Genomic DNA, 24,292 nt, shown 5'->3' with positions numbered 1-24,292 from the left:
TCTCCATCTTCTGATGTTTGTAACAATATCGTGATTGGGGATTGTAGAATGCACAGAAATTAATTTTCATAGACTTTTCTAGATCATTTTCCTTTAAAAGGGACCTAGTTGCACTTTTAATAACAGATGCACTCTGTTGTAATCATTTGCTAAGCAACAGGCTCACTGTGCTGCCTATGAAGCACAAAAGCAAGGGAGGCTTTGACACGTCACGTAAAGCTTACATAAAGTTTGTGAGCAGCAGCAGAAAGAGTGAGTGGTGAATGCTCTTGGTTTTGTTCCTTACGTGAAAATAGTTTATAGTTGGGTATTTTTCTCTGCTGGCTGCCATCAGCAATAGCAGTATCAACAAGAGAAAAATGGGTCGCTTGGGTTTTAGCATTAAGCAGCAAATCCAGGGCCAATAGGATTTAGCCGGGATGTTAAGGTTTATTCAGTGCATTTAGTTAATGAAGTTGGGGAGGGGAGGAAGAAGGAAAAAGTCGGTGTCTGGGCTTGGGGGAAGGGATGAAATAGCCTGCTGCCACCGAGTGCATCCTGCGGTGACTCCTCCTGATTGATAGACGCTCCACAAGGCAAAAACAACTCAGCAAAGAGGTTTTAATTAAAAAACAGCAGCTGAATGCCAGCTCTTTTGGATTAAAATCAAGCAGAAAATCTTTGTAACAGACGTCTACTTGGTCTTAAGGGTGTGTGTTTTTACCCCTAAAGGTGTAGTGTCCATCAGCTGGGTGGGAGGGAAGATGGAGATAATAATACATGCATCCTTGAAGTGGCCATGGAACCATGGGGATATTCAGCAAGAGCAATTGTGTGTTAATATTCATCAGTGAGGCACAGAAGTCAAGTTCAGGCTAACAAACTCCCTTTTGAGCATTCTGCCAGATTTCTAGCAGACAGCCCATCATCCCCTACGCACACGGGTGGCCCTTCGCTGTGCTCACCCGTATTCTGCAGCCTTTGTGTCCCCTGCCAGAGGCTGTCATCTTGTGTACACACATGCTGTTCAGCATCTTGACTTGCTTTCTGAGCCCTGAAAGCCTTCAGCACAAAGACACAAAAAACAATTAGCACTGAAAGTCATTGTTATTTAAAATATATAGGGGTATTATCTATATGTCCAAAAAAAAAAAATTTGCAAACCTACGTGAATTGATCTCTTCCCCCAAGGGATTTTGTTGGGTTTTTTAATTCTGGTTCTCTGATTCTGGCTCCCCCTTGGATCAGACCTTGTTTTCCCCAAAGCTGTAATGGTCATTTAGAGTCGGATGAAGTTCTTTCTCCCGTGCACCTCCTCAGATGTCTGTGCTTGACCATAGTATCTCAGCACTGCTGGGAGTCACTGAGCAGCAATTCACACTGTCAGGGTTCAGCCACTGACCTCAGCAGACCTTCCTCCTATGGAGGATGTGGGCATCGGTAGCAGGGTCTGACTAACAGTATAAAATAAATAAGCAGCAGGTTTTCAAAATTAATAAATGTACCTGTTGTTCTTGGCATAATCTAGTTCCTCAGACAGTCTATAGATGCAATTCTGTGAGGAGGGTGCTGCAATATTTCTTAGTAGGATTTATTGCAGTGACACCTGAAAACTTTCACAAAATGGTCTGGAGAAAAACTTGAATGTGTGATTTTTGTTGTGAGGTTTTTTTGGGGATTTTTTTTTATCTAACAAACATTTTAAGATAAATATTTTAAAATCCTAATTTAAAAATGAAGTAGTGAAAATGCTTAGGAAAACACTGTATGGAATAGTTTAGGCACATATCTGTAATAAGAAAGAAAGAATTTGATTTCATAAAAATTAAGCAATCCAACACACGACTTGACTGTGATGCTTACAGCAGGGCTTTATGAATGTTCAGCCAACTTTTAGAAAATGGGGGTGGCTGTGTCAGAGCAGCAGTCCCAGGCACGGCAGCAAGATTCTGGGCAGCTGCACACAGAGAATGTGGAGATCTAGGAAAACACTTCTGTCATCTTTTATATACAAATAGGTGTATGTTTGTTGCTAAACAAATGCAGATGTTATTGCTGATCTTAGGATTTTATTAAATGAAATCTCAACAGTCTGATTGTCTCAGTGGCAACAAGGGAAGCATATTATCCCATGTGCAGAACATGCTACAGAAAAGTGCAGAGGGATACATCCCCCAAAAAATGAATACTTTTCGATGTATCTACATGGTAATGAAGTGTTTGGTGCAATGTCCCCATTTAGTCCTGTATTTATGGTGCCCTATTAGCTTTATCTCTGTTGGCATATATTTTCTTGTCAGTGGGCAATAAAGCACCTATTCAGCATTTGAGCCTAAACAACTAGAAGGACAGAATCTGAGACTTGAAGAGCAGAAAATGACTTTTATGTGATTTTATTCAGTTAACGAAACCATGTGCATTCCTTAAGGATCTCATTAGCATAGTTCTAGCTACATGCCAGCATCAACCCAGAAGAGCAAACAGAAAATCACTGGCTGTGTTTTAATATTAACCATTCTATAGAGTAACAGCAGAGATTTTGCTGTGAAACATTGGGGGCTAATGCAACGTTTGTAAATGCTGCAAACCCACTCAATAATTACTATATAGGCTCAATAATTGCCATATAGTACTGGATTAAATACTGAAGGTCTTTGATCTGCATGGATCTGGTGGAGGTTTCCTTACATATGATCAAAGTGATTTAAAAAACTGTTCTCTTTCTTTATAAGTGTATGCTGTACCTGTGAGAGTAAATTAAAATAAAATGTTTTGCTCCTGCAGATAGGAAGACGTGAGAGTTCTACCTTTGTTCTAGTAGACAAGTTTATAGCATTCATTCACAGTGGTGAGATTCAGCTTTGGAGTTCCAAGTCTTTTTAATTCAGAGAAGTGTAGATAGGTGGATTTTGATTGAGCAGTAGGGAACATCAAAAGTTACACTGTTAGATTTCTCTGTGAAGAACGAGGGCTCTGTGCAGACACCAAGAGAGAGATGCACTTTGTTTCCCCCTTCCTCCTTTCCCCATCAGCATTCACAGTGCACAAGTGGAGATGCCTGCTAGGTATTGAAGAGGCTGTCACTGTTAATTTACTGTGAGCATCCCACAGTGGCTGGGGTGGGGCGGAGGAAGCTGAATAAAAATTATAAGCGCTATTGAAACTGGCTTGTAACAAAGTCCAATGTCCCTTCAGTGTTCCTAATGTCAGATAAGTAAGATTCCCAGAATCTGAACCTATGTTTTGAAATGCTGCTTAAATTTTGGAAGCTTCTCTTTTTTCTGTAGGAATGATATTTTTCTGACAAAAGACTCCAGCATAACCCATGATAGTGAAACCTCCTAAAGCTGCTATTTTTCCATTGACTAGAACAGATCCCCAAGCAGCCCCCAGTCCTGACAGAAATGGGGCTGCACTTGGAGGTGTCTTTCCCACACTTCCAGCCAGCGTTGCTGTTGGCCTCCTGTTTGCTTACAGGAACCTGAATTGCCAGTATATCTCTAGGAGCTTCAGTACCAATTAATCTGTTGGCGTGTCCTGTTACAACTTAATATGTGACATCGTGGTATTCCTCCTCTTACTGGTAGCTAATTTGCATTTCTGAGTGATTTCCCTCATGTCTTGAATAGCATGCTTTTAGAAGGCACTGATCTTGAGCTGTGGCGCAGTAACTTCAGGGATACCTATTGTTGTTCCTGGCTGTGGAGCAGAATGCATCAGCTTAAACACTGGAAGTGCAAATTGCTTCTCTCTGCAGCTATTAAGACTGTCATGACTGAGTGTAAGAGTAGTTCACCTGTTTTGTTCTGCGTTGCTGCAGAGTAGGATCACATCCATGGCCAGTTGCTGAGTTCCAGCTAATGAGTGATACCCCTCAGTGGTACTTCCTAGCTAGTGGGTGAAAAAAGCTCCTTGTAGTGTGAACGTATTTTATTGTGCTTGGATGACACTTTCTGATTTCTCAGAACCATTCTTCCTCTCTTCCTGGTTTCTAGTTTCAGTGAGAAGATGGTAAAAGGCAGAAGTATGACCATTTAAGTGTCCTATCTTGATATTTCCATGTTTTCTGTTATTACCCTTTTTCGGTCAATGGTAGCCTTAGCTACATTTACTTTGTTTACTTTGGTTTTTGACTGAGCAATTGTATGAACACCACTTGTGGTGGATTGCATTTATATGTGTACATATATATATATATATGCATGTATATATCCAGTTTTGTTGGTAGTTACTTCGTGACCCCAGATTTGCTAGCAGGAGATTGCTGACACACAGTTTGAACTTTGGGCTGTGCCTTGTCATTCCTGGCTTTCCTTTTAGGGTGATCTCCTAACCAGGACCTATTCACTTTTAATCCTGTTTATCATCTGAAAAGAAATCTCCCAGCACAGTGACCTTTCCTTGCCTGTTTTACTTCTGGTTAAGAAACAACCCCAATCATGTTTTGAGTGGGTGTGTGGAGTTACTGGGCTGCTGGCAATAAAATGCAAGAGAGGCCTTACAAAAAAAGTGTACAGGAATCTATTTTACAGTGCTTTTATTAAACACAGATTATTCTGCACAGATGGATGGGCTTTTACTTGGCTCAGGTGTAAAGGGCCTGCCAATATATGTCTAAACCCTTCTAAAGCAACTTGAATTTCCCTAGGAGAAATGCACTAAAGCTCCTAGGAAAATGGAGTTTTCTTTTACCTTGTGACCTTTCTGATTTCCCCTCCCTAGACATGAATGATCCAGTCTCCAGTGAATATTATTATTATTATTATTATTATTATTATTAGTCAATAAAGTTAAAACCAGATCATGTATATATTGAGAGATAAATAAAAATATAAGTGGCTACAATGAGGGTTGCCTATGGCTACTAATAAAATGTCACCTACATTTTAGTTCTGAATGCTTCTGAGATCATACTTAAAAATACGTCAAAATGCAATTCTCTCAATTAAAATATAGCTGAGCTGCCAGGAAAATAACATTATTTCTAAATAATATATTTAAAATATACAATATAAGCTTGAAAGATTGCAGATACACCTTAAATCAGTTTAAGTTCTAGTTCCTATGCTCCTAATGCAATTCACATTTTTCAGATACGTTTATTTTATTACATGAGGGGATTATCTTATGAAGAGTGTGAGCTTTTTGCACAATCCTTTCTTGCTTGTGTTGATTTCAAAGATATTAATTCTTGCTCAATTGAAAAAATTAACTGGAATCTTTAACTACAACTTTCTCAATTTTATACTACATTAAATTTTTCGTGTGCTTTTGTTTCTAGCATGTGGGCAAATTGGGCAAAATGTTGTCTTATGTTTGCCCTAGTTTAAAGGAAACTAATTTTCACTGTTACTAGTGCTTTCTGAAAAAAAGTTTGAGAAGCTTTGTTGCTTGGAATAACCACAGAAGTGTTTCAGTTTAAGTTGTTTTGGATTGGTACTTTTATTTTCCAAATAGTAATTGCAGTTTTGGGGGGGTTGGGAATAGCCACAGAATAAAACCACTTTGCCCCTGCAAATATGTCTAAAGCTAAGGGCAAAGACTTTTTTTAAAAATCACATCAGCATAGATTCAGTCTAATGATGAACTTTGCTTAGCGTGTCTTCTGCTGCAAACCTTATTTCAAGAGATTATTAGTCAAATTTGAAAAGTGTGCAGACATCTCTTGCAGAAAACTGATAATCTGCCTAATGAGCCTCAGCACTCTGGGTAAAGCCAATGAACAGGGTGTGTACTTGAATGCATTTCATTAAGAACATTTATTAGGGTAGATGTCAAATGGATAGGCTATGGTAATAAACAAAAATGGGGTTGTAGCTGATGTTTGAGGCAAGCTTTCATGTTTGCAGCCCTGAATAGCTGCTGCCTGTAAAAGTCTCTCTATAATTCTCATACAAAAGAAGGGCTTACAGACATGTGTTTGTTCAAATAAATACCTTTTTTAATTTATGATGTGTAATCAGCAAGGTATGACATCATCTATATTAATTTTAACCTTATATTTTTCAGTTAATACTTGGTCAAATTCAATAGTTTTGTACAAGCACTGAGCACCTAATTTTCATACCTACCTATGGTTTGTATATATGTGACTTTGTGACAAAAATGGTATTAAAGGAGATTCCGAGTCATAAATATCTTCCTTTTATTGTCAATCTGAAGTGTCATTGATCTGTATTCCTAGCCAGAAATGATCTTGTGCTTGTAACTAGTTCTGTTTTAATATGGTTTACCTGGTTAGTTTTTGCAAATTGAAACAGCTATTTCAGTGTATTCCATTGATTTGCTGCCTTACATCTTTGGAACAGACTGTGAAGGTTTTCCTGAATTTTAACCTGTGTACAGAAGATCCAACATGATAAAAGGCTTGCCCAGTTGTAGCCAGGTAGCCTTGCCCAGTTGTAACAAACAAGGAAGGTGCTGAGGATGAGATGTCCACAAAATCCCTGACAGAATTTCTCCTTGATTAATCTGTTGAAGCAGTAGAATGAGAACAGATTGCTGTCTAATCCCTGAGGATTTCTGGGATCTTCTGTCCTCCTACATCCAGTTTTTGTGATGACACAACGATGTTCCCAGACTCTGCTACTGACTTTGGCTACAAAATGGCATCTCATTGTGAAAGTGATGTGTAATTCTGCTCCACCTTGTATCTGGATAAGAACTTTTTCTCCAAGTAAAAAGTAATTGGACAAGAGGAATCAGCTTCTGTTGTGCCAGGAGAGGTTTAGATTAGATATCAGGAAAAAAGTTACTTACTGAAAGGGTTATCTGGCACTAGAACATGCTGCCCAGGGAAGGGTTTTGTCACCACCCTTGGAGGTACTTAAACGCCATGTAGATGTGACACTGAGGGACATGGTCTTGGTGTTGGTCTTGGCAACCCTGTGTTAATGGTTGGAGACAGTGATCTTAAGGGTCTTTTCCAGACAAACAGATTCTGTGTTTCTATTGTCCATGGAAATTGTGTTTTCATAGGCTTTGTCTTCTCCATCCATTTCTCCTAACTTTCACTGCCCTCTTCAGAGCTTCTGAGTTTTAAACCTGGATGACTCTTCTGTTGGGGTAAAAGGAGAAAGGATCAAGTTTGCAAAGATACAGTATCTCAGTGGAAAGTGAGTGTGGTATGTCCATGACATTGGAAACGGAGAGTTAAAATCTTTGCAGTATGTGTGGATAGAAAAAGCTTACCTTGGTATGTGGATTTTTTTCCACATCCCTGAGAGGGGATAATATTTTTATTGACGTAGGAAAGTTTAGTGGTTAGTACAGGAACACTACTGCGTCCATCATCACTTTGCTTCAGTAGGAATAAACTTTTCAAAACTTGTGTATTTTCATTTCAAGCACTTGGAATGTTCAGCAGTGAAATAACTAAAAGATCATATTCTAGGCAGACTTTCCCCCTCATTCCCCATTCAAAGCAGCCTTCTGGATCTCATGTTAATCATAAGGCCAGCTTCTTGTCATTTTGTAGATCTCTGGTGATCTGTTGAATGTATTAGAAAAGTCTCATTGGAGATCGAAGATTATTTTGGAAGCCTGATGTGTTTACAGGAGAAGCTGATCTTGTGTGTGCATGTATCCACTTTTTTCAGTTTTGAGGTAAATTTCGACTTACTCATTGTGATTGATATGAGAATGTATGTCTTACATTGATGCTATTTGAAAATTTGCAAGTTGGAATAATTGGGAGCAAGTCTTTTCTTGCTGTTTGAGGCACATCCTGGGCACTCAATGTACCCAGTCTTAAAGTGCTATGATGGATCATTTTCCATGTTAATGCCATTTTCCTGTCTGTGGTTAGTTTTAACCACCTGCCTCCCGTAAGGTGGAGGAGGAAATAAAATTACTTCTTGTAGACAACCTGTTTTCTAAGTTTATACTCAACTTCGATGTCTCCTTTGAATTAATCTCTGTTTTTGGGCACCCAGAAGCCAAAACAAACCCCAGTTCATTTGGCAGATGGCCACAGGACTGGGTTGTGTCCTGTGAGGCCGAAGACTCACCTGTTTTACTTGGAACTGCCACATGTGTGAAGTGACTCCACCTTGGTTAAAATGCAATCATTTTGCATACTGCTGTGGGGTATTAAGTTTTGCAAATGTCTGGCCTACATTCTTCTGTTCAGTTTTTCCTTCTTTAGCTCAAGGAAGTTGCTTGTCATCTTACCCTGTACCAGGACTCTCAATAATTCTCTTCTTTCATCTATATTGTTACCTGTAAGTTATTTATAGACTATGATCATATTCTGCTCAATCCTCTTTTCTGGATTATAGAACTTTAGCTTCCTTAGTCTGTCTTCATATTGAGTGTCTTATCCTCCAATTCCTATATCATTTAAGTTAGCCTTCTTTGTACATGCCTAGTTATTTTATATCTTTTTTTGCAATATGTGAAGATAAGAGCTGCATGTGACATTCCATTTGTGGTCACATCATGACTTTGTACTCTGGAATGATTACCTCCTTGGATTTATATGAGATACATGCACATCAAAGACCAGCAGTTGCTTCTCCTGCAAACAGATCAAATTTGCAAAATAATCTTCAATCTCCAATCAAATATTGAACCTTTTTTCAGATGGCATCATGTGCTTCTAAACATTTGATATCACTTATATTCCAGTGTAAAGCAAGAATAGCTTTACTTACTGTGAGTAAACATTTCCTTGTTTTCTGCTTCCACACATTTCAAATGTCTGTGGGTTACTGTTCTCTTGTAGACAAAGGCAAATCAAATGGGAAGGTGGAAAATATTTCCCCCAAAGTTCATGAGCTTAATGCTTAAAAAAAAAAAAATTCATCTTTACTGGAAATATGTTTGGGTTTTGGTTAATTATCATGTGTAGTTGTCCTTTCTTTTTATTTCAAGAGAGCTACAAAATAATAGTTCTAAAATAGAAAGAAAAGAATTGCACATAAGACCAGCTGCTGGTAGGACTCCCACAAAATCAACTTCAGTTTCTGTGCTTAGGAGGCCTCTAAATTTTTAGATGCTTGGTTGGTTTGGTTCCTCACTCCACACTTATGCCCTCAGTGCATCAAACCTCTGAACTGTCTAATTTATCTATCTTGAATTCAAAATGTTTTCAGTTTGTATGAACCAACAATGAATTACATCCATAAATCGAATTACATAGAAATGTCATGTGGTTTTATTAATGACATCTCTAGTAACTTTTATAATTAAAAAATCTTTATTTTAGCTTACTGTAATTTACTCGTAGTGTACATTTTCCAGCTCAGTAGTCTTTTTCAGCTAAATTTATCCTACTTGTCTAATTCTTTCTCTACTGCTGCTGCTCCTCCCTTGAGTAACATTTAGAACCTTTTGCTTCCTTCCAGAGCTGCTTATCTGTGGAAAAGCTCACACCACTGGCATCTTGTATACTTGCTTGAGTGAATCCTAGAATTTCAGAACTAGTAGAAAATCAGTTTGTTGCTTGATTATCAAATTCATCTACCCATTCAGGCGTAAACTCTTAAAAGATTGTGTGCCAATTATATCACCACTGGTTTCTTGTTCTTCCCATCCAGGTTTAGCATTGTACTAAGTGGCCTCATTTCTTATTTTCTTTCGTACTAGTCTGTGCCAGAGATTAATTTGTTTCATCGTCCTCAGTTGAAAAAAATTAAACATTGCTGTAATATTTAAGAAATATTTTGCTGCAGGGATGACTCTTGTTTTAATTCAGGGGAAGGTTGAGTAAGGCAAGCTGTCTTTAAAATGTGCTTGCTTCCTCCTGTGGTGGAGGTCCTTGACAATTCTGGCAAATCCATTTTGACTGCTAGGTTATACTGGTTATTTAATATAGTAGTTTAAAAAGTTTTAAATACTTAAAGTGCTTTAAGATTAGTGCCAGAATGAATGTCATTAAGTAGTCTAATGAATCCAGTGTGTTCCCTTTTGAAGTTTGCAGTCACTGAGATCTGTGAGAACAGAGTTAGTATTGCAAAGTTGAAATGCAGTCCAAAGGAAGCCCAAGGAAAAGGGAAGTACTGCAAAAATTGAACTGGAATTAGAAAGTAACAGGATTCAGGGAGAAAATTTAAGCCATTTGGAGAAAGTTTTCAAACCCCAGTACTGGAGTCTTATACCTTATTGCCACTGAATCTGCAGAGACATGGCTTCGATTACCATCTGCTCAGTAAATGAGTGGCTGCTTCCTAAAGTCTGTCTTGGGCTATTAGATGGGAGTTTGTCTTGCCAGACTGTGCAGGGAGCCGAGGGGCTCAGGATGGTTATTCCTGGTTTGTTTCCCTGATCTGTAGAACAGGTCTCTTGAATGCCCATGGCATTGCTGTTAACAGAAGGGTGGGGAGGGGCATTCCAGAGGATGAGTGCATTCATGAGTGCCTGAGTTTGGGATGTTGAAGGGGCTAGTTATTTATTTCATGTATCTACTTGACGTCATGTCAGATTAATGACCTGCCTAGGAGGTTTGTGCTGTAGTATGTAAATAGCAAAAGAAAAATGTGTGGTGAAAGACAGACATGTAGAGAGATAACAGGTTCTCCAGATCAAAAGAAGCCATTTGGTTTCTACTTGTACAGCTGAAACTCCGTGTATTGTTTGGTTTCCGAAACAATTGATGCTGCCATGTTACTGTGGCCAGGGGCAAAAGCCTGGGAGTGCCCTTCCAGCCCTGCAGATCTGTCTGGCATCTGGAGACGAGGCCAGGGAGCACAAAGTGTGAGTGGGCTCCACACCACAAGTGTGCATCCCCATGGTATTTATAGACGCTTACAGCACTCTTAGGAGGCAAGGCATGGGTGGGGAGCATGTGACCATGCTGCTTATGGCTGAATTGCCAGAGAGAGAGAATAGGGGTGTATTTTGGAGCTTCTTATTTTGTGGGTTTAGGTTGGGTTTTGATTAGGTTGGGTTTTTGTTTTTCTGCATTTTGGGGCTTTTAAAAATTTTTCTCTCCTTTTTCTTTTTTTTTTTTTTTTAACAAAACCACATGGCTTGGTTAGTCTGCTGAGTGCAGGCAGTTGTGCTGCATGGACTGGTTGTTGTCCTATGTCTGTACCTTCTAGGATGAGCAGAAGTGGCCATTCCACAGCTTCACCTCACAGGCACTGGAAATCCAACTACGTCTGCTCCTGAGTCAGCATTTGTTTTTTGGGGAGGATTACTTTGCAAACAAACCAGACTTTCGAGATCTGAGCAGTAATTTGTAGTAGGTTCACTTCCATTGTACTCAGCTATCCTTGCAAGGTTAAATATGAAAACAAGCTCCTAGTCACAGATTTTCCTTGGGAGCAGGGGGAAGTCTGTACCCATTAGAGGATCCAGAGATGAGGTGGGCATAGGACATGAGTGACTGCTGCATGTAACACTCCCCTTTCTGTTCCCTCAGCTGAGCCTGTACCTCCTCATTCACAGGCTGAGGAATGAATCCCAGGCTGAGCTGGGACCCAGCTGCATTTGGGACATGATGTCCCTAAACGTTGCTGGCACTGGGCAGGGAGTAAGGCAGCTGGGACCCACTGACTGTGCATTAATTCATTTTGACAGGGAATCAGAACTGGAAAAGGATGATTTTCTGAAGAGTTAGGGCATCAGAAGGTGATACCACAGCACCACTGTAGACTTAAAGTTTTAAAGTTGTTGTATCCTGACTGCTTTTTGTGTCTGGGTAATCCTTGCACCTTAATTGCTTCGTCCTTTGGCTTGCAATGAACACGACCACCAGGGTGCTTGTCAGAAAGTCTGTCTTTAAATTGGAATGGCACAGGGAATGCTTCGAGAGGCAGGAGCTGTTCTATCCCTTCCTTGTCCTCTCTTTCCCCTCCCCTGCCTCCCTGCCTTTTACCCCCACCCTTCTTTTTTTGTTTTTTTTTGCCTTGTCTGCCAAAGGAAATGTAACACACAAATCAGTAACAATCATTTTGTGCACTTAACATAGCAAAAAAGTGATCAGCTCAGGAGAGTTAAGTTGCAAAGTGCTGTGGAACAGTCAGTTCCACAACAGTTTAGGACCAATGGAAAGTGTACTAGTTCATAATGCTGGGAGGGCTGTGTGCCTAGGGTTCACTCTCTATTTCTTCTCTGTGCCCACTGATCAGGCAGCTACCAATGGTGAGGAGGCCCTTTCTGGTGTGATCTGAGTTACTTTACTCTATGTGTGGCAGTATTCTTTGCAAAGGCAAGCCTTTATATTTCAAATTGACTTCATTATTGTAAACCAAGGGTAATAAATTTTAGTGCAAATTTCAATAGCATGTTTCTTTTGTTGTTTTATTTTTTAGTAGTTTTATTAACATGACTTTTGATCTTCTCTGGCTAAGCAGCCCAATTGCCAAGCAACAAAGATACTCAGTAATTTTTCATGGCCATATAAAGGAAAGTCATACGTTTTATTTCATCCAAAAATCAGAAAGATTTTTTTTCTGAAGTAGTCAATTATTCCTTAAAGCCACTCTGGACCAGATTCCTAGAGTCAAATTTTTATTTGAGTTCTTTGCAGATTTATAGTAATACAGATATGAACACTAGGTGTTTTAGGATGTTATAGCTTGTTGGGGGGAAAAAGTGTACCAGTCTCTGTTCTGCATCTTTTGTTCTCAATGAAGATTTCTGGTGTTATTTCATGTACTTGATCAGGATGTCTCTGATGTCGCGGCTGCTCCCAGTTGCAAGTGACAGTTGTTGACTCAGCCACAATGTTAGTCAGTCAGACAGAGACTAAAAGAAAACAATTTTATTTTTCTTGATCAAGTGCAAGAGTAGATGCATACGGCTTTTCTGGTTGATGTGCTCATGAATTCCTCTCCCCCCATTTCTGATCCATTTTTGATCCTCACAAAGAATCTTGAATGTGAGCCAGATTTCTCTGGGAAATTGTCCCCTTGATGATGATATTTGCCAAGAAAGGGATTTCCACAGTATGTTAGCAAGGGAAAGAACTGTTAACACTCTGTAGATGGGGGAATGGCTAACATGAAAAACACCATGGAAAAAATGAGATTATTCTTGCCTGCATCATATAAACACATAAGAATTCTTTCTGGTGATTCTGTCAACCTATCAAGGTTTTTTTCATTTTTTCTATCAAATTTTACTATCTCAACATAGGAATTTTTCTGAGTATTTTTTGAATTATTATTTTCTGTATAAAATATTAAGGGGAGGTGTTTCTGTTATTTTAAAGAGCCTGCATAATTATCTAGGTTGGGCCTTCACCAGTGCATGGTGGCTGTATTGTCCTTTCCTCTCTGTAGTATCACCAGCAGCCATGAGGTGCCTTTGACAATCACCAGAGTTAGAGCTGGAACTCAAACCTTTAGTCAGAATTTGGAAAGGGATTAGGAAAGAGGAAGTACATAGCCAGGCAGAACCCTGTTCAAATTATTGTTTCTTTTAGATGCCTTCACCAAGAACTCTCTATGAAGAACAGTAGGGATGCATGTCTTCAAAAACAAAATGTGTACAAAACATGGATTGAACTAAATGTTCCAGGAACTTCAGTGCTTAGTGGGCAGAAAGATGCTTTTGTTTCCAAGTGCCTGAGGGGGCATCTGTCATGTAGAAAAGTCTCCTCATAGACCACATAATCCCGGCAGGGCCCTTTTTGTGAGTCATATCTGTGGCTAAATAGGTGCAGGAGATTCTCCCAAAGGAAATTGGAGAGGAAATACATCTGTCAGAGCAGCAGGCCCTCCCCTGGCTCCAGTGAAACTGAGAGAAGGAAGAAATTCTGCAGGCAACTAAAATAAATAAAAAGTAAGTGTTCTATTGGTTCCACATCTGGTAATTCTTAGATAAATGGAGGTGATGCTCAGGACATTCACATATGCAGGACTTCTCCAGGGTAGCAGGTATGTGTCTCCCTGGGCCCCAGACTGTGTATTGGCATTTCACTTGGTGTTTAAATTAGGTCCTGACATTCTGGCTCTGAACCAGGACTGGGTGCAGATCTCATGTGCTGAAAGTCAGTCTCGGATAGACAGACACCGGTGCTGTCCTGCGTAATGGAAGGCTGATAAAAACTACACAACAAAGGTTTGCAATGCAGTTTGTAGCTAAACCCATCCATGGCAAAGAGACCTGAAAATGTAAGCGTCTGTGACTTTAGTTCAAAGAAATCTTGTCTGCAGAACATGAGTAAGGTGTCTCTTCCTTCCCCTTCCTTTTGAGGAAGGCTGTGATAGAAGTATTCTAAGCAAAACAGGTAAATTCTGATAAAAATACGTCTTTGAAAAAATGTTTTTCAGCCAATCCATATGTGAACCGTATCTCAGAAACCCATGGCAGGTAAAGATGAAAAGCAAGCATTTTGCCTTGGGCTTAATGTTGCTATTGAAAGGTCTACATATCTGCTGGAAAATATTTAGGGATCTGTGAATTGAAAACAGTTGAAAATCACTGACCTGAAAATATATTTCCTTGTTTTCAGAAAACCAGTGAGACTAGGTTAGCAGAACATTTCTCTATGGTGATGTTGATGTCTTTCCCTCCTGCCCCCATCCTACTAATGGATCACATGGTTTGTAACTAGAGTATAGCCTTTCATTTCTTGTGGTCCTTCTCTAATGAGATCTTTCTGTGTTGAAACATCAGCATGGAGCTTTCCTAGACTGCTTGCATAATTATCCAATGTACTGCAAATTTAAATGCAAATGAAAAGTTTGATTAGTTAAAAAAAATATGTTTTCCACTTAATTTTAAGTGATCGGTCTTGCCAAAGAGATCTCCCATTATAATTAAGATGTCTTGTAGTTCTGGGATCAAGGTTTATTTGTATTTATGCTCAAAAAAACCCAAAATTGACCACTGTAAATGGAACAGATGTGCCTACACTAGATGTCATAATTATCCATGACAGTGTAGGCTGCCTTTGGAACACTTGTGCTACAGGCACAGCATTTGAATATTCCAGACCTCTGACCTTAAGCAGATGTCATTATTTTAGTCATATGGACAAGCCAGAAGGAAGGTCAGGGCTCATTCATACGTGTGTATAGTCTTTTATTTTATGTATACATGTGATATTTTTGCTTGAAGGTTTATAGGAAGAGGTCAGCACTAAGACGTGTTTAGGGTGGAATTTGGCTTTTTTGTGACAGAACACAGTGTTTTTGGTGATGTGGCATTGTTGGTTTTTTTTGATTTGGGATTCCCTGCTGTCTTTCTTTTTCGGCATGGAGCCCGTAGGAGGTTGCTGTTACCTGAATTATGCACTGAAATCACTGGGATTGCCTGGAGTGGACATCAGCCCAGACTTTTGTTTCCCTCAAAGTAGCTGTCATCTCAAGTAACTGTCATCTTCATGGAATATGCTCATGTCTGATCATAGCCTTTGGCAGCAGTCTTGAGCAGGAAAACATTATTTCAATTCAGGTGACTGGGGATTGTTGGCGTCGCAGACCACTCTGAATGCAGGTAGGGAAGCTGCAGCTCATGGAGTTTAATTGTACTGCATTTTACTGGAGCACTGCTGTGATATTGGTGACCTTCCTCCTTTCATTTTACTGAAACCATATAATTTCATTTTGTGATGTTGCCTGAAGCCAGCAGGTTATCTAAATAACCTAAATAATGCCAGCCTCAAAGCAAAACTGTCCCCTTTTCCTAAACATCCTTTCACTACTACCCCCAGCAATCTATCTTTTTTTTCTGGGGGGGTGGGGGGGACGCCATGCTAACCTCAAATCATTTTGGAATTGCTAACACAGCAAGTGAGTCTAATAAAAATAAAAGGACAGCTGAGCAACAAATTAAAGGAAAGGCCCTGAAAGGAAATGAATAGATGAGTTCCTTAGTGAAAATCGCCTTTTCCTTACATTGTATGTATAGGGTTGACAGCGGCATTTTAGCTGAGTAATTAAACTCTGGGGTACATGCTTATGGTGCCAGGAGAGCAGAATGACTGAGGCTGAGAATTTCTCACAGTTAAATCACAGACCTATTAGAGCTGAAGCAGCAGCCAGGTGATGCCATATTACTGGTAAGAATAGTCAGAGGCATTCCTGACAACTTACTCCCATGAATTTATTGACACAAATGTTGCTTTCAGCTCTTTCATGAAAGCACCTGCCTTTAAGCAATGGTCAGAAGATGCTTATAGGTTATGAGAGGTACTTCTGCAACTGTGTACTTTCCTATCTCTACAGAAGGATATACAGCATCAATATGACCCACAAAACACAGGTGAAAAATTGTTTTCTGTATGTATGACCTTAGTTTTGAAAAGCACTCGTGGAACAGCATGGTTGCAGCAGTCAGTGTGTTGGAGCTGATCCCACCCATCACCCCGTAAAAAGTCTGGGACTGCTTGGTCCTCTCCAGCCTGGTCCTCCTGGGACTGCTTGGTCCTTTGCCATCTGCTCCTCCTGGGCTCAGTGCTCAGGCAGAAACCCAGGCGAGAATGGCTGAGCTGACACCAAGCTGCAGCTGCCCTCTGTCCTTCTTACAGTCTGTGCTTTTTGATGCTCCTCATGAAGGCAGGGTAGGCAAGACCAGCTTATTTATAAAAGGTTCATTTCTTTATTATTTATATTTTAGGGAGAAAAAAATCCTTAAAACCTTGGAAACTGTAGAAATTGACAGCTCAAATCCTCCTTTTACCAAAACTCTCCAGTTTCTTGAATTGCCCACCCTCCTGTTGTGCTTTGGGGCTGAAAAGTACCAAAGAAAGTTAAGGGCAAACATGTATACTGTATGGATCTGTCTCTGTTCTTAAAGGAGCTAAATTAACTGTGCTGGATTAAGATCTGCTTTATTGTATTTTTGGCATGGTCCTGTAGAGCTGCATTCTGTAAGGCTTAAAGCTGTTGAAGTTTAAAGAAAAATAGATGAATTCTGGAGAAGACACATGAGAGTTCACTTAGAGTTACTTGGCACCTGTTTCCAGCCACAGGTGGAAGGCAGCATAATTTGGCAAAAAGATACACAGAAATAACCCCAGTCATTGTTTCTGTGTGGCGCTAGACCACATCAAAATTACTTAGGCCATGACAATATTTAGATCAAAGCATTAAAGCTGAAAGGTCATCCAAGCCTTATTGCACCTAAAAAAGATAAAGTAATCCTTGTAAAAGCTTTGGCACAGCATTGTTTTGGTGGGAGGTAGAGATAACTCTTGAAAAAACCCAAGGGTTGCATTGATTGAAAGTAAAATTGAGATTTGCAGGTTGGCAAAAGCCACTTTTAAGGGTTGAAATTGCATTGTCTCTTTTTTTATAGAGAGAAGATTAGTAACCTGATAGGAAAATGTCATTTAGCTTCTTTGTACAGTATGTGAGTAAACAAGTGTGCTCTATGAGTTAGCCTTGCAATATGCAGCATTGCTTGTACTGCTGGGTATAAGCAATTTAGGTTCCAGAACTTTGTGGGGGACAGAGTAAAACATGTTTGAAAATCACTGGGGTTCTAAAAGCCCGTTTTCTTCCCAGTTCATGCAGCTCAAGTTCTTAACACCAAAGCAATGGAAGTTTAGGGCATAGTTTGTGTTACACAGAGGAGACCCATGGGTGGAGGGAAGCTTTTGGCTTTCTAAGGCCCTTGCTGGTAAGAAACTGTCCCTCAGTAGTCAACATCCTCATTAAAGAAAAGAAGATTTTAACTGGGGATTTGCCTGGGCATGGGGGTTTAAGAATTCTGTTTGTTTTTCTGTAACTTGGCTTTTTAAGAGTATCTTACTAGATCGACCCAATAGAGTAGCAGGTGATGTTTGATCTGTAGGAAAAATAAAGAAATTATAGGAGACGAGCCAGTAAGTTGAAATGGGATAAATCCTTTGAACAGTTTTCAGCTTTAATTTCTGTGTTTGCCTGTAGAGAGACATGCCCCTGTGTCTCTACTGTAAACCTTGCAATATTGAAGCAAAAAATCTGTCTTCTGGGCCACATTGGAAGAGCCCTAAATTTTGCTTTGAATTTAAAGCCAGCTACAGTCTGCAGAGACGACGATACACTTCTATGAAGCATGCTAAAGTGGGAAGGATCAAAACAATATGACTTCAGTTCCAATTTCTTGTTGATGTCCAGACTGTAACAGATTTTGGACTGACTCCGCAAGATAGGTATAAAATAATGCTGGTACAAATTGGTGATGTTTTGCTCTCTTTTTGCAATGTTACACTGCAAGAGAAAAAAGCCAAGCAAGTTCTGTTATCTGTGCTGCCAGTAGGGAGATTTTCACTGACTGAAGACAACTGCTGTAAAAGCTTTAGCTGGTGGTAAACCCATCACAGGACTGAAGGAAAAGCATTTTTATCCTCACTTTGGCACAGATGCCATTCTTTTCATGAAGAAGAGCATGGGGAATCTCTTGGCAAGTAAATTCTGTGGATGTTGCACCTCTTAAGATTTCTCTCATTTCTATAAATCTCACAGAACAAGGGGTTTTTTTCTCTGAAAGGGGATTTATCACTGCTATCTCTTAACTGCCTGTAAACAGTATACTTTAAATATTTTATAGCTACATGGAGAGATTAGGGCTCAGAGCACTATGGTTTTATGCAACTTATCTGTCAAATGGCTGTTATACCTTTAGTTTCATAATATGTTTTACCGAGAAGTGTGATTATCAGGACACATTTTAAGAGATAACTCCCTTACACCAGGAACAAAAAGTGAATACATAAATTTAAAACAAAATTCCTCATGAGTCTTTACAGGTTCAACCCTTGTTTGGTTTTGGGTCATGGAAACCTTTAGCAATGCATGAGAATAATCTGATTTAATGACAGCAATGAAGAACTAGCTCTCTGTTTTCCAAAGTTGCAGCAGATGTGGAGAGAAATTATAAATAATTTTCCAAACCTAGTGTATAAATTCTTAGCAGTGACATCTTGATCTCGGATAAAAAACACAGCATATAGATACTAAACAGAGCAGTTCATTCTAACCAGATGCTGGGTCATCCATTAGGAATACTTTATCTGATTAGTATTGTTAATGGAAGGGCTTATCCGGCCATTCCGTAAAAGTAGATCTGCTGTAGATCATGATTTCTTGTCAATACAATCATCAAGGCTCTCATGGTTGTGGCAGCACAGTATTAACCTAGCAGATAGAACTGGGCAGGATAATATACCAAGCAGTCAGGGAAACAGAGACCCTTCCATTGATTTCTCTTCCATGCATAGCATTGCCCCCTGCGCTGCTCCTTTTCTGTCATTCCACTTGGCAAGACAGATTACTTCAGCATCTTTCTGTACTCCACTTCTGATATATTCAATGGCTTTATTGTGATAATTTATAGTAGTTTTGATTTCTGTATTCAGCATGGCCTTGATAAATGGAAAGGTAGTACAGAAAGGGCCTGTTTCTGGAACTGATGGAAGTACCATAGTTATATTTAGATTATTCTAAAACATGTAAATTAGGAAACAAACCAAAAACTCAATCTTCTACCTGAAAAAGGAATGATCTTGAGATTGGGATATCCTACATTAACTTTGAAGATGACTATCTAATATTTTAATTCAGTATAACACACTTCTGTTGTTTGTTGAAGTATTTCTGACAATTATCACAGTGTTTAATGGTCCATCTTCATTATAAATAGCATGTTTAGATATTGACATCTGTCTTCATTATAAATTTTATGTTTATATATTAACAACTAAGCATAATTTTAATCAAATAGAATTTATGTAGACATCAGTTCAATAGGTTATATTTTGTTTGAAGTTATCTGTACTTTTGAGTTGGTCTTTGAAGCCACTCTTCAGTTAAAATATAGTGGATTTCTTGTTTTTTTTTAATAACCTGGGAAAAAGAAATATTCTGTTTGGAGGTAAGGTACATGTTTTTAAACAAAACAGGTTTTCCTTAGCTTTTTGTCTAGCTCTGAGGAGAAAAAATTATTTTTAATGTATGATACTGATGGACTTAAAAAGCTGTTACCATTGTAAATTCCTTGGAAAATAATCCTCAACCAAGTGAGGCCTGCTGTGACTGGCACCTGTGGTAACAAACACAAGAAGTAGCTGTGCTGTAACAGAGCTCTGAAACCTCAGCGCTGCTCTCAGTGCTGATCATGATCCCAGTGCTGCCCTGCTTTGCAGCTCCCATGTGAGATCCTGGCAGCAGGGAGTCAGCTCTTTGTTGCCATGGTTGTAGAGCTGCACCACTGACTTGGAATAGCTGATCAAACCAAACCCATTCCTTCCCTGTTTTCAAGAAAAAGATAAAGATTAGTAAAAACTTCAGAAATATTTTGAATTTTATATATTTCCTGCAAGACAAAGTGATTTTCATTGGCATTTCATTGTATTAGGGGGTTGTATTTCTGTTCCTAAAATTGTAACTGAGCTTACCTACCTAATCTTAGGGGTTTTAAAATATCCTTTTAAGTTTCAAATATTTCCTCTGCTATTATTTTTTTCTTTTTCTGTTTCAGCCTTTACTGCATGCAGTTTTCATTTCTTTATTCTTGTCTTCTAACTGTGCTTGAATTTCTTAGAATTCTTTGTCCTTTTTTTTTATTTCCATATCTTTCTTGTCTTTACCTTTCTGTTTTTTCCTTTCCATGTTTTCCTCCCCTCCCCTACATGGGATAAAGGACTTTGTGTCCCATGCACTTGGTGTGGCTGAATCTGTCCCTTCTTGTTCACCTGCCTGCCTCTTTCACTGCTGAGGTAGGGGTAGGGAATGAAATGTGAATGATCTGAAGAAGGGTCCGTCATAAACACAAGAAGATACCAATTCTTGAAATCATGAGTGTACTGACAGCTGTAAAAATTAGCAAAAATACCACGCAAAAAAAAAAAAAAAAAACACCTCACCAAAAAGAAGATAGTAAAAGCCTTTAGTGAAAAGACAGACTGCAAGAGGTTAAAAATGGAAATGGAGGGTTTGTAACAGTATTTGTAAAAATTCTCGTGGGAAGTGGGATATCTGGCAATTCCCATACTTTGTAATGAGGGAGAAGAACTAGTGAATTCAGAGTGAAAAAAGTGGAAAAGAAGGATGATCTTCAACTGCATGCACAGAGGCAAAGGAATGTAAGAGTAAATTTCTAACAGGCAAAAAGACATCAGGGTTCATGACCTGAAAATCAGTGACACTTTAATGTCAGGGAGGAGGGGTTGCTGCTCTGTTTTGGCTAAGGTCAGAAGATGGGGAAGGCTGGGGAAGAGAAGACTCTGGGGACACTTAGGCCTTCCAGTACCTATAGGACCACAAGTGATCTGTAGTGGGACTTCTCACAAGGCTCTGTGGTGATACTACACTTATGGAGGGTAGGTCTAGATTAAATGTAAGGAAAAACTTCTTTACAGTGAGGGTGGTGACACACTGGAACCCATTGTTCCAGTGGTTAGCCAGAGAAGTTGTGGATGCCTCATCGCAGGCTGGATAGTGTTTTGGGAAGCCTGTTCTAGTTTTGTTCTCGTTCATGGAAGGTGTCCCTGCCCATGGAAGGGGGATTGAAACTACATGGTCTTTGAGGTGTCTTTCAGCCAAACTGTGTGCTAATTCTGTGGATGAACAAAGATGATCAGACATAGCAGACAGAAACGAACAAGAAGTTAACAGAGGAAAGCAAAGGGAAAATAGCAATTGGATCTATTGTAAGGAAAGAATAAAGGAAACAGATGCTCTGAGGCAGTAAGGGTTGTGATGAGAGCCCTAGGAGAGTAGCAGATGGACTGGGATTTTTAAAAAAAGCAACAAACAAACCCTAAAAGCCAAACTCCAACAAAATAAAACAACAACAAAACCCATTAATGATATTCAGGGAATTCGTGGACTACCTTCAGGAAGAAAAACTCATAAACAGCTAGGATATCATAGTCAAATGGATAAAATGTGAATAGTTGTAAAGTGCATGGGTAGGCCCTTGGATGCAGAAAAGTAAAAGGTAACTGGCACTGAAATTTTAGCTTGGCACAGCTCTTCCTGCTACCAGAGTGCGAATGACTTGCTAGAGCCTTAAAACTGAAGAGCAGCAAATCTGAGTTTCTGTGCTGCAGAAGATGTGCAGAATGAGCCTAAGCTCATGCAAAATGTCTTTTGTATCTAGCACCTCTCATGTCTTGTATCCTTTGTGCCTTTTCTGCATTTAGCTTCATGTCTGAACACTTCAAACCAGAGTTCCCAAGTGGATTCTCTGAAAATTTATCCATGAGGTGAGAATTTTACACACTTAGCACAGTATCTCCTTGCATCTGGAGTTGCTCAAGATCTAATCAATGGAATACACTGAACTTCTAAGCCATCTGTTTATAATCAAATCAGGAGATACCAACACAGTTAGAACTGGTGTGCTTTTGATGACTATGCTCTGAATTTGCACTAATGTCCTTCAGAACAGAATCCAGCCACTTGGTCTGCCTGAATGTACAAGCTTAGGAATTTTTCTTAGTGAATGAATTACGTATTCCTTGCTAGACACACTGAGATACCAATTTCTTTGAGGTCTTTGTATTGTAAGCTTAAGGGACTGAAAGTGACACAGCAGTCATCCATGCCGAATTATATACATAGTACAGCACAATAGCAGTGACACCAATGCATCCTCTAATGTGTGCTTAACCATCCTGATGCCATATTTGACTTAAAAGCAATTGTTGTCCTGTTACTGGGAATGATAGCTGCACTTCCTCTCCCTACCCAGAAGCTTGACTGCACAAGCCACTGAATGGAATATGCTCTAAGTGGCCATATTTTATATTAAAATTTGATTAAATCCATTCTGTAGGCCACTCCAATGTGAATCATAATTATATTATTCTGTCAGTAACTGAGGTAATATGATAAGAAGAATGTCACATTCTCTGGACTGCTTTTAATGGAGTATATATTATAGCTCTGTGCTTCACGTATTCAGCAATCCTCACTTAAGGAAGAAATTTGATACTAAATGGCAGCTTAAAGCTGTAATACTTGGTGGGTCACACTCTTCCAGCTCATGCATTAGCATCATTGGGAGTAATAGAAATTGTGCAAGATGAAAGTCCAGTGAAGGATTTAAAAAGAAGTGAGGGTGGTGATAAAGCTTCCTCATATTATTAAACATTTTTCATACACACTCCTCGTTATTGCAAGGCAAGTGGGGGCACTTTACTATCTTGGTTGACTTCCTCTGTGACTTATTTTCAGCTGACCTCCTGCAATAGATGAGAATGGACGTGGCTTTCTGTGGCAGTTTGTCTTACTGCAGCAGAGCTGGCAATAACATTTCATAGCCTTCCCTTGGAGAGTTCAGCTCCTCACATACCGACGATCTTGTGTGGCTGTGCGTTTTCAGCCCTCTAACACAGTTCTGGTTTTAATGAGTGTCCTTAAAAGAATAAAAGGGGAAAGATCTTAGTGAGAAACTAGAGATCTGAGAACAAGGTAAGCAGTTAGCACCTGTTTGTCAGGTTAAAGAATATAGTTTCCAAGTAGGAATTCTGTGTTGTGGCTTCATCGAGCTGCGGATTACAGCGATCTGTTTCAAAATAATGATTTGCAGTTGGTTATCTGATGCCAAATGGCCTGAAAATCAAATCTACAGTGGTGGGTTCCTACATGTACAACATACAGTTGTAGGAAAACTGAGCTTAAAAAAGTTAACTCCTTGGGAAAATGTATTGAATTTAGTGAGTCAGCTGCTCATATGAGCAGTAGGGTTATTGCAGATGCCAGATTTAGAATTTCCTTTACTATGCTGCTGTTTCTGTGAGGTCATTTTGTCTTAGTCCTCTCCACACCGTTGTTCTCTTTTCCTTGAGCACTTACAACAATAATATGCATTGTACAATCATTCTTAGACAAACTTTCAAGAATAAAAGTTTGTGCGTTGTATCCAAAGAAGAATTGCTCAAGTCCATTGCAATTAAGCTGTGATGGGTGAAGCACTGGAAGTAACAAAGGAGGTTAGTGGGGCTCTTCCCAACTGAAGAAATCAATTTTCTGTGGATTACCAGTCAATGTATCTGGCTTCTGCTAGGTTTGGGAGCTCTGTGTGCAAGAATTAACAGCTACGCTCTGAGATCTGATGAAAAATGTAGTATGTTAGTGTTGGTTTGTGTTTTCATATCTGTGCCAAACAAGCTAAAGCTGTCAGACAAAAAAAAAAAAAATTAGTGACCTTCTCCTGCTAAGTCTTGAAATGGCATTGGAACAGCAGCTGACTTTGGCCAAGTTCTCTTGTAAAAACACCCTCAGCAACATTGCAACATGTGAATAAACAGTAAATGTTGTTCTAATAGCAACACAAAAGTTGAATATAAAAATAAATAAAATCAAGGATAAAAACTGCTGACCTGAAGCCCAGTTCTCAATCACAGAAGTCAAGGGACTTTCAGCATGTTCCAAAGCAAGCAGCATGTCAAGCTGACCGTGCTTTGTATTTTTCCTCGTCCCACTTG

At 39.4% G+C, this 24,292-nt stretch overlaps 1 protein-coding gene across 15 annotated transcripts in view; it reads left to right on the top strand.

The window, feature by feature from the left end:
- LOC128942722 (poly(rC)-binding protein 3-like) overlaps nt 1-24,292 on the top strand; it is a 495,488-nt gene that overhangs the window by 361,231 nt on the left and 109,965 nt on the right. Inside the window, exon 5 of one of the 15 annotated variants that reach the window (XM_054285353.1) lies at nt 20,500-20,575. The exons of the other annotated variants lie outside the window; for them this stretch is intronic. The gene's annotated coding sequence lies outside the window, so the exon portion shown is untranslated. The remainder of the gene's footprint in view (nt 1-20,499; nt 20,576-24,292) is intronic. 15 annotated transcript variants of the gene reach the window in all.

Source organism: Melozone crissalis, unplaced genomic scaffold (genome assembly GCF_028551555.1).
Source record: "Melozone crissalis strain CALT ecotype California unplaced genomic scaffold, PUWL_Pcris_2 ptg000042l_1, whole genome shotgun sequence".
Lineage (NCBI taxonomy): Eukaryota > Metazoa > Chordata > Aves > Passeriformes > Passerellidae > Melozone > Melozone crissalis.
This window is presented reverse-complemented; position numbering and strand designations above follow the sequence as displayed.